Source organism: Pogona vitticeps, chromosome 11 (genome assembly GCF_051106095.1).
Source record: "Pogona vitticeps strain Pit_001003342236 chromosome 11, PviZW2.1, whole genome shotgun sequence".
NCBI classification, from domain to species: Eukaryota; Metazoa; Chordata; class Lepidosauria; order Squamata; family Agamidae; genus Pogona; species Pogona vitticeps.
The window spans coordinates 9,588,414-9,599,880 of NC_135793.1; the positions used below are offsets into that span (position 1 = coordinate 9,588,414).

The window sequence follows — 11,467 nt, forward strand, 5'->3', positions numbered from 1 at the left end:
GTCCACTGTACCTATAGACTTGTTGCAGGAGAGCTGCACAAACAGATGTGCCAGATAACCAAGTTTCAATAACAGCAGCAACAGAAGTAATCAGAAACAGGAACAACAATATCTCGCAGGAAATTGTGCCTGCATTAGAAGGGAGGTGAATATTTTGGCTGTACCCAGAAACCGGTAAGAGGTTGATTCATTGCAATCTGTATTACAGAAGATGTGTCGTCTGCTGGGAATAGGCCCACCAAACACACCTGTGAGGGTGGTGGGACTGGGAGAGAGCATTTCTCTTATGTTCTCAACACCCAGGCAGGCTTATAAAGGAAGATGCAGTCCTTGAGATAGCCTGGACTCGAGCCATTTAGGGCTTTATAGGTTAAAGCCAGTACTTCGAACTGTGCCCAGGTCACGGAAGGCGGCCATAAAGCCTCTGCTGGATCCTGCACATGTACACACATGGACATTTAACTGGGCAGTTACTTTGAAAAACTTTAATTGTATATACAAGTTACAAACACAGCTTCTGGGCTGTCCTAAACCAAAGTTTATGCCATAATAGATTTACAGTGCTGCCTTGCAAGACAAATTTAATTTGTTCCGCGGTTAATGTTGTCTTGCGAAAAATTCATCTTGCGAAATGCGTTTTCCCATAGGAATGCATCGAGATCTAATTAATGCGTTCCTATGGGCAAAAAAAGAGTCAGAACAAAATCAAATTTGGTCTACAAAGGGTTTATTAAGTGCTCTTTAAAGCTATACATATTGTGCAGATGATTTAAAAAACTTCAATAAAAAACTTTAACTTTTAAAAATCAGCAAACATGAGGCAGAAACAAAAAATGGAAAGCATTCGTCTTGCGAAGCATGGCCATAGGAACATTTGTCTTGCGAGTCATCAACCCCCCATTGCTAAAACCGTTTGTCCTGCGAGTTTTTTGTCCTGCGAGGCATTTGTCTTGCGAGGCACCACTGTATTAACATTTTGATACTCTTATCGCTCTTGATTTCATTGCAGTCAGGACTTGCCAGTAGTACCTAGCAAACTCTATCCACTCTCCAGATGATTACTAAAATGATGGCGCTTTTGCTTCTGACCCTAACTTGAACATTAAGATGACCGTGCATCAGGTTACACAGCTGAACTTCTTAGCTTGCAGTGATAAGTATCTCTGTTTCGCTCTGGTTCCCAAATCTACACCCTTCTAATTCATTGTTAGCTTCCTGGAAGCAGCAAACCTCTAGCAAAAAATCGTCTTCTGTTGCCTCTCAAATTAATATCCTGGCAGGTCTCGTCCATAGGCTCTTGGGATGTCATCTGGCCCTTCTGAGTCACCTGCTGATGATGCAGGACCCTTCCAGGTTTCCATAGGAACTGTTACCAGGGGAGACCCTCTGTGGCAGAAATTATTCCCATGAGAATAAAAAAAACCTAGTTAATAAAGATCTGGTGAAAGAAAGAGTCTCTCTCTCTCTATGTCCCCCTTTCGTGTTTCTTGGTTGTGACCGGTTCTAAGATGAATTTAAGAAAACAGAATGATATCTGGATGGTTTTGAAGTGTACCTGTTGATCGGTAGGCAAGAATCATTTTTAAGAATTATGCACTGGATTGTTTACTCCTGCACAAGTTCTTTAAGAATGGCAAAAGTGAAACAGAAGAACAAACAGCTCAAATGGAGCAAACCGGCTGTCCTAAGAAGGCAGAAGACCAATGATCAGGTGGCCTTGATACGAACCAGAAATGAGTAAGATCTGTTAAAAAGCAGTTCCCCTCCTGATCTTAGCTTGGTAGGAACTACCAGGGAACAAAAACAAGCAAAAACATTACTCTAAATGAGTAGCCGAGTTGTAACTGGCAATTTGGGTACCTGGGGAAGTGATGGTGTCTGGGGCATGGGCATAAATCTCCCCCAAGAAGAGAAAGGAGGAGCAATATGTGATATTCCCCAAAAGTTGTGGAAAGGGAGAAAAGTGAAGAGGGACAGAGGAGGTGTTAGCATTTATTCTCCTAACACCCAGTGGCAGATTCACCTTTAGACTTTGTGAATCTCTAAATTTCGATATCCTTGGACAGTTGTCGCTTTGAGTCTGTGGAACTCCCTCCCACTGGAAGTCAGACTGGTCCCATCTTGGTTGTCCTTCCATAAGGTGACGATTTTTCTCTTCAGGCAGGCTTTTCCTGAGTGACTGGCTCTCTGAGGGGTTTAAATGGAGTGTTGTACCTGACTGCTTTGAATGTGTTTTGGTATTATATTTGTTGTATGGCATTTGTTTGATCCTTCTCAGCATTTGTATACTCCCTGTTGTCAGTTTTTATATTGTCTTTTAATGATGTAAGCTGCCTTAGTTCCTTTTAAGGAGAAAGGCAGGGTAAAAATATTTTAAACAAACAAATGTTTCAGCTCTAATTGTGGCCCTTGTTGTGAAAGGCACAGGAATGGAGCTGCTATAAATATTGTAATTCTAGTGGCAGACTTGAGGAAAATATTTTCATTACTCGCTTATTTAGAGAATGGAAATATTACTTTGAGCTGCAGCTGTCAAATCTCTCCAGTCAATATGGCCACTGGCAGTATCATCTGAGGGATTCTTAGATCTAAAGTCCAAAAAGGTAACTATATCTATGTCAGGCCTTACTTATATATCTCGGGAATTAAATTTCACTTAAAGTGCAGTATTTACTTTCAAGAAACCACACACACATCGTTATGAATCTCACTAATTCTTTTTCTTTCTTTCTTTCTTTCTTTCTTTCTTTCTTTCTTTCTTTCTTTCTTTCTTTCTTTCTTTCTTTCTTTCTTTCTTTCTTTCTTTCTTTCTTTCTTTCTTTCTTTCTTCATATCAGAGCATTGTACAATTTAAAATTATGGATGTACAGTATATGACAGGTAAAATTAAAAATAAATTAAAATGTTAATTAGCTTGCTTTGGGTCAAAAATAGTTTATTTCCATAGTGTTATCTTGGCCGTTTCCTAGATTTTCTTTTGTACACATCGTAGGGCATAAATTACATGCACATAAAGGCTGCATTAATTGGATTTCTCCACATTCACAAAAAAGTGCCCTATATCTAAGTAGCCCCATATGACTTGATTATTCTTTGATCTTCCTACTCTGCTTTGAAGTCTATTAAGTCTAGCCTCTTCTGGTTTAATATTTAGAGCTTGAGATGTGTGCAGAAAACTTTTCCTCAATTTTAGCCATTGTCTAGGGGGTTGGTATCCATAAAGTCGATGGGCTTGATGTTGTATTACCTTATTTCATCCATTACAGTACTTGCTAGCACCTCCTAGCATACTTCTGGAGGGGCAATGCTAGCTGGACAACAGACTTTTTTTTTTTTTTGCAGAGTTCTGAATTTTTGGTCCACAGTAGTCCACTTAATAACCAGAACTTACAGTCTCAATAACTCATTCTGAAACATTGACAGTAAGAAAAATAAAAAATGTTTCATTTACTTACAAATTAACAGCAAATTGACAAACATGACTGCTTTCAGCAGCAGACCTCAACAGATTAAAGAGAAGGAAAAAGACACAGAGCAGAGAGGTGGGCTCTGTTTGAATTCAGAGGCAGGGAAGGATACTCTTGGTTAGGGCTAGACCGTCACCGCACCCCAGAAAGGTTCCTCCCAGCCAAACCTACTAAAGGCAGCATGCGAGGTTGCACTAGCGCCAATAATTTACTGGGGCACTCTCCCTAACTGCGACAATTTTGTCCATCAGGGAATTGCTACAGCGTGCCCCCCCACCCCCAAAAAAATAGTATGTCGTGCTGCTGGACCAAAAAAAGTCCAACTTGGCACAAACTAGGTTTGGGTTAGCACAATTTCTCCTCCCCTGCTGCTTCTGCCTCCCTTTTTCCTCCCAATATCTGGCTGTTAATGATAATGCGCAGAATGCTGCATTTATACTCTGACAGCTACTTATTACGAGCAAACAGCATTGAACTGATAACAAAGAGAACAAGTGGTGCGTTTCACTGGAAAAAGGAGGAGGGCTCTGATAAGGGCTCGGTGGTAGAAAAGAGAGATCTGTCGCCAGCCTGCTCAAAACCAGAAAGCGACGAGAGCCAATTAACAGGGATTAGTTAAAGTTTAGCTTGGCCTTTTAGACGGGCAAGGAAAGACCAGATCCTGTTGGCACAGAAACCAACCGGGCGACGCAATGTCCGTTTTAAGCATTTGATTTCTCACCCTCACATAATAGAAAGTGAAGGGATTTCCTCTGAGCTTGGAGAAAGTTTGGAAAAAAACTGCATCCCCCCACAATCCCCTACAAATTTAAGTCATGTTGGTTAAGGGATTCTGGGAGTTGTAGTCTAAAGGCAGGATGACAGTCTCCTAGCTCCAATAGCAATGAGGTTGCACCCTCGGCCATAGTGGTTCTCCTCTACAATGAGTCTACATTCCTCTTGCAAACTCTGGTTGATAATTTGAGTGTTCTTGTTCTCGGGGACTCAGCCCTGTGCCTGGATGCTCAGGTTTCAGCCGTGGCCAGGAGGGCATCTGCACAGGTAAAGCTAGCGTGCCACCTTTGCCTATTCCTTGAACTGTCCGATCTAGCTGTGGTGTCACATGCCTTCGTTACACCCCACTTGAATTACTGCAATACATTCTATATGGGATTCCCTTTGCAAAAGGCTGGAAAATTCTAGCTGGTCCTCAATGCTGTAGCCAAACTATTGATTCAGGGTGGGATCAGACAGAGAACCTGGATCGTATTGGATCTTACTGGAAGTGAGGGGGAAGCTTCAAGCCCTTCCCTTCCCTTGGCCTGTTCTACACAAATTCTCCCCTCACCCAGAAACTAGAAGGAATGTGTTAGACTGAATGCACTAATATTCACACTCTCACTTTCCCATTACACAGGAGAATGCATCTAGTGGTTTTTTTAATTACTTTCAAAACATAATTCTTTTGATGCATCTCTTGGCATGTCCTCCTTTTAATGCAGGATTATTTATTTACTTCAAATACTTATATGTCACCTTTCTCTTATAAAGGATGCAGTACAAAGCAGCTTACAGTATTAAAAGAAACAGTATTAAAAGCTAAAATAATAAATTATTATGATATAAAAAAGAACTAAACAAATATATTAACAACTTGCAGATAAGCACTATTAAAACCACATTAAAATCAACCGAAATACAATAGATCTCTTAACCCCCCCCACCTTAGTCAGTCAGTCATTTTTTTATATTCATTGTTTCAACTTTAAATATTGTCTTTCAATGATGTAAGCTGCTTTGGGTCCTTTTTGGGGAGACAGGTAGGGTAAAAATGAATGAATGAATGAATGAATGAATGAATGAATGAATGACAGCCTGCCTGAAGAGAATGGTCTTTGCCCAGTTTTGTGAGGTCAGCAGAGGCAGGACCAACCTGGCCTCCAGTGGGAGGGAGTTCCAAAGTCTCAGAGCAGCAACAGAGAAAGCCCCCCTCCTGTGTCCCCACCAAACATACCTGTGAGAATAATGAGATCAAGAGAAATGCCTCCCTTGCTGATCTTAACTCCTAGGCAAGCTCATAAAAGGAGGTACAGTTTTTGAGATAACTTGGACCCAAGCCATTTAGGGCTTTATAAGTTAAAGCCAGCACTTTGAATTATGTCCAGAAATGCACCAGCAGCCATTGGGGCTGCTGTAATTAGGGTTGGTGGGTTATATATGATCCTGGTAACCAGCCCCAGGAAGTAATTATTTTAACATTCCCATCTTAATCTAAAAAATCATTTCCAAACGCTGCATCCCCAGTGTTATGTCCGGAACGTGGCTGGCCCACCTAACAAGGAGGGTGAACCGCCGGGTGGTCCACGTAGCCCCCGCAGCTCTTCTTATCAGCCAAATTGTTGGGAGAGTTTCTCAGAGGGAACAGTCGGGCAGTTACACCTGAGACAGTTCCCTCACTCAGCCTCTAGCGGGGCTGTCCCTGTCCATCACCGACTGAAGGATCAGACACCAGAGAAGGTTCTTGTGGGTATTTCAGGATATTTATAGGTCGCAATAACTCTTGGCCAAGGTGGGAGAACATCAGTAGACATTGTGTTCTCCCATGAGATGGCAGCCAACGAGGGCCAACGAGACTGCTTTCTCATTGTGCCCCAGGTAAGCCAACTCTGGCTGCCAAGAATGCTTAAGATCTGTCCTCTTGGCTTGAACCCATCCCCTCCATGGCACACTTTGGCCCATGACTCACGGCAGCCATGACTCACTGTGGCCCTTTGTTGGCAAGTCTTGTCTTTATCTCTACGCAGAAGGTGGGTCGGGATTAGAAGGTGCTGGACACAGAGTTTCCCGCTTCGCCTGCCTCCTTCTCTCGGGATTTTCATGCCTCTCGATGTGCTGAATTAGGAGACAACGGCATTTCGCTTCACGCTGTTAAAAGCAATAGATGCTCGTGATCACAACAGCTGTGTCCGTGAGCATCTTGCGGAGTTCCATGGTTGTTTGAAACAGGTTCTCCCTGCAGGGCAAAGCCGATCAATTTTGTTGGAACACCTGAAACATTAAGGATGAGAAGGGAAAGACATTTACTCAAAAGAGGTAGCTGTCTGTTTAAATAAATACAGACAAATGCAAAACAACAACAAAAAACAAAAATGTAGCAGCACTTTAAAGGTGAACTGTTACATTTCAAAGTGTGTTTAACTGCACTTCCCCAAGACACCTCAGAGTGTCTGAAGAAATGGACATGATCCACAAAAGATCACATGAAAAAATAACAGTTAATGTTAAAGTGTCACTATATTTTGGTTTTGCTTTTCTCTGTACAGTATATTATTTTTATTCAGACCACTAAATATTTTACCAGCCTTTGTTCTGTGCCCGTTCTTATTGACCCCACTCCTTTTTATATGTAGCAGCTGCGAGTTAATTTTGTCTGCCTTTCAAAAAAATCCAGCTTTTAGAGATTTATACTCCAAGAAGACAGACTTGCAGCATCTGCTTATTTGCCACAACCATGAGAGCCACCAATCAGATTGCAAAAGCCATATCCTTACAATAAAATCCTCTCTGGGCAAAAGCAGACCTTAAAGACAGCCTGCCATTAGAAGAGATTTCTTTAACTAATGAAAGCATCAGAGTGTTGCAGGAGGAGTTTATTTTACCTTTTAGACTAGAGCTTGCAAATTAGGGGCTTTGTTTGGTGACTAGTTTTAAAGACTGAAACCGAGGATTCCTTTGAAGGCTGATTTTGAAGATAAGAAGAACTGCCTCAATCACCTTTTTCCAGTATCAACTTTTTTCCCCAACCTTAGAGCTTTCAGCTCCAATTATGGACTATTCATAAAGATCGTTTCCGGTTTCACGGCTTAGAAGAAACTCTTTAGAAATAACTAGTAACTTGCAATTAAGTAATCGTTGCTTTTAAGAAAATCGTAATGAAACTACATTGTAACTGGAACATAACAGGAGATAATGACACTCCTTAAAGTGTGTAATTGTACTTTAATTTCTTCCACTTTATGGGAGGATGTGGCTTCACTACTTAGCGTGTTTCCTATCAAGGCCCACCAGTTACAGGCAAAATCTAATTTTAGTCTTAACTAGAGTGGACCTATTAAAATAGTGGAAGTAGTTATTCAAAAGTTACATATATCCTGCAGTTTCAACATTTAGTTTTCCTTAGAACAAAAACTGGATTAAGCTCCAGTATTTTTTGAAAAATTAACTAGTTATTAGTTATTTTTTTAAAACCTTAGGAAGCAATCTTTCTTTTAAAATACAACTACAAAAGTCACTAACTTAGGAGTACTTTTTTAAAAGTATTTTTCCAAGCTGAGAGAATTCAGAGCTGAGGAATATGACCAGAAGAAGAGAGCTGAGCCCTTCTGGCTTCACCCAAGCTATTTTCATTGCAGAAAGTACAGTTTAAAAGCAGGGAAGAGTCACTGTGTTATTGCTAAATAAAAGGGCATCTGAAACCCTTGCAGATCAATTGCAAATCAAACAGAAATCTGCCCACCCCTGATATAGTCCGTGTGAGAGAGAAATTACCACTAGTTAATTCAAATGTTGTTTACATTTGCACTGAAGGCTGGTTGTTGCCACATCTCTCCTCCGCCACCCAGCTGCCTTCAGACCTTGTTCATGTCTATATTTGGGAAGGGGACATTGCGGTCTGCCTCCTGGCATCTTCTACCAAGCGCTTTCCTCCCAGACTAGTGTTTGCTACTGGGTCTTAGTGCACCCCTTTGCCGAGCAGGACTGAGATGCTTTGAATTCACGGGTTGTGTTGGGCCTTTAAGAGAACAGTTATTACCTTCTCTTGAAGAGGAAATGTATCTTATGCTTTTCAGAAGCTAAAATAAGAGGTTAACTACAGACAAGGAGATATTTATACAATCGGCTGCCTGGGTGTCTGGCAGTCATGGAGAGTGTCTCTGTCCCACATCTAGACTCTGCCAGAACTTCTGCACCTGTGGCTTTTGCGTTATGCTTGAGAAAGTCATTCAAACCAAAAATAAAGAAAAGAAAACAAAATACTGTAAGCTATTTCTGTCTAGGGAAAAGAACATGCTGGGTTGTAGCTAGACCTAGGCATTCTCAGAGCAGATGTATTAGGCCCTAATCTTTAAATCCCCTTCACGGATTTCTGCCTTGTTGTGGCGAAGAGGCTCAAGTCATTCAGAGAAGCTATGGGCTATGCAGTGCAGGGACACCCAAGATGAACAGGTCATAGTGGAGAGTTCTGACTAAACGCAATCCACCTGGAGCAGGAAATGGCAATGCCACTCCAGTATCATTGCCAAGAAAACTCCATGAACAGAAACAAAAGGCTAAAAGATATGACGCTGGAAGATGAGCCCCTCAAATCAGAAGGTGTCCAACATGCTACTGAGGAAGAGTGGAGGAGAAGGACAAGTAGCTCCAGAGCTAATGAAGTGGTTGGGCTAAAGCTGAAAGGACACTCAGCTGCGGATGTGCCTGGAAGTGAAAGGAAAGTCCGATGCTGCAAAGAAAAATACTGCATAGGAACCTGGAATGTAAGATCTATGAGCCTTGGTAAGTTGGATGTGGTCAAACAGGAGATGGCAAGAATAAACATTGACATCCTGGGTGTTGGTGAACTAAAATGCATGGAAATGGGCTAATTCAATTCAGATGGTTATCATATCTACTATTGTGGGCAAGAATCCCATAGAAGAAATGGAGAAGCCCTCATAGTCAACAAAAGAGTGGGAAAAGCTGTACTGGGATACAACCTCAAAAATGATAGAATGATTTCAATGCGAATCCAAGGCAGACCTTTCAACATCACCATCATCCAAGTTTATGCACCAGCCACTAATGCTGAAGAGGGTGAAATTGACCAATTCTATGAAGACTTACAACACCTTCTAGAACTGACACCAAAGAAAGATGTTCTTCTCATTCTAGGGGACTGGAATGCTAAAATAGGGAGTCAAGAGATAAAAGGAACAACAGGAAAGTTTGGCTTTGGAGTTCAAAAACGAAGTAGGGCAAACGCCCTTCTCATGATATCCCAAAACCTCCATTTCATAATTTTTTTGTTTTTGTTTCCAGAAGGTCATAAATTAGTCAAGACTAACTTATTCCCAAAATTTGATTGCACCTGAGTTCAATCCATTGTAAATTGTGTTGTGGAGAGCGAATGCAGCTTGCAGCTCTACACGTAGCGTTGCACTCCCTTGTTCGTTTCCTGTCTTGCTGCGGACTGTACCGAGTACAAGCTTCAAGGACTCCTCCTCCTCTGTGATAGCCACAGGGAAATTTGCCAAGTTTTAGAAATCTTACAACATGATGCAACGTTGACATCAGAACCATGGTTTTCTCCTCCTTCTTCAAGGTCGTGGGTTTGAATGCCCGGTCATTTTGGAAGTGATGGGATGTGATACTGATGCCATTGTGTGTGTGTTCATTTGTAAAGCGATGAAACCATTTCTGAGACAAAACAGTGGAGACTGCTGGAACACGATCACATCCTTGAGCCAGCAAACATCTTTCAGTTATTGAGATATGGCTAGAATTTTTGATTTAACTCCATTTTTTAGGGCTTTTGCCAACTCATTTGCTACAGGGTTAGAGCAAGAAAACAGAGTCACCAATAACTGGGGGACCTGCTTCAAAAACCTCCTTTAGCCTCAAGGACTTGAAACTTATTTTTTGTAAAGGAAGTCTGATGTTCTCAGAATTTCAAACCAGAACTATAGCCATACCGATGCTCATGGCCTTTCCAAAAGAACTGGTTCAAGACAAAATAACATACCAGGCAGGCAGGTTTGCAATGGCATGCGTGTCATGTAGTTGCCGGGACAAAAAGTGGATTAGCCTGGACTAAACCGTGGCACAAATGCCTGTCTAGTCACGCCCTACGTCTCATGACTTGCTCCCTTTGCTGAGTAAGTGGGGGGGAATGTTATCAAGTGCCCCCAATAAACATGGCAGGTCTTCTTGGGTGAGTGGCTCCTAAATGCCCATCCCTATATCAAGATAACTGACAAAGACAATATGCTTCTTTGTCCATTTTTACAAAAATTGAAATTCGTGTGTATTAAGTACAAGTTGATTTCATTCCAATATGCTTGGGAGAAAGCATCACTTCAGGGCCAGGTATATGGTTGGACAGAACAAGGCAACCACCTCATGGGGCAAATTCTGAAGATAGCAGCGGCAATCGCACAGCAGTTTATCTTTGCCCTCCTTCTCCTCCCTTTGAGGGCAGAATGTGTGTCCCCCCACGTTTTGTCCTGCCTGCCCTGTTGTCCTCTGGTGTGGTGGGAGTTTCTGTTCCATTGTCAGCACAGGAAAAAAAATCAGCTGCTGGTCCAATTGGCTTCCGTATATTAAAAGAGGAGATGCAGGTGTCATTTTGCCTCTGGGCCATCTCTGCCCCAGGACCACTCAACAGAACTGAATTCCAAGCAGGATTGCACTGTTAAATACCCTTCAAACCGATTCAGGTGTATCAAGTTTTGGCTGCTTTGAAAGGTCTCCATTACTCACTGCAATCAGACACAGAAATGTCTACCCTCAGAGGATCTTTTCTGGCTACGGGGCTTGCACTAACCTTTGTGGTCAAGATCAATCTCCCGGCTTTGATGGCAATATAAACCCAGCTCGGGCAACTGGCCAAGAACTGAGAGGATCACCATATTTGGGGGGGAAAGGCAGCTACTGGTTTCTTCCATAGGAAGCAATAGAAGGACTGACTGCCTTACAGGAGGTCCAGAGCGCACCAGTGGCCAGAATATCCCAGCCAGCCTGGCGGCTGTATCTTCACAACCACACTGGTAGGGTGAGGGAGAACGATTAAGCCAAGGACCCACCATGACGTTTGCTGTCTCTCCAGACTGACACTCTTAATTGTTAGGCCACATTGCCCAGGTTATGTCAGAGGATGGTGGGAGTTATATTCGAAAGAAAGCAATTTGTTCAAGCTCAGCACCAGCCCCCTGCAACTTGATACTAATTCGAAAGGGTCCTGAGAAGGCCGGTGTGTGTGTGGG

At 42.2% G+C, this 11,467-nt stretch overlaps 1 protein-coding gene across 3 annotated transcripts in view; it reads right to left on the bottom strand.

Annotated features, from left to right (window-relative positions):
• ARL13A (ARF like GTPase 13A) overlaps positions 1-8,131 on the bottom strand; it is a 41,624-nt gene extending 33,493 nt beyond the window's left edge. For 2 of the 3 annotated variants that reach the window (XM_078380626.1, XM_078380624.1), the window contains exons 1-2: positions 8,021-8,131; positions 6,209-6,494 (exon numbers count right to left, since the gene is read on the bottom strand). The gene's annotated coding sequence lies outside the window, so the exon portion shown is untranslated. Of the gene's footprint in view, positions 1-6,208; positions 6,495-7,994 lie in introns of all 3 variants that reach the window. The other variant, XM_078380625.1, reaches the window with a different exon arrangement.
• Positions 8,132-11,467: the final 3,336 nt, after the last annotated feature.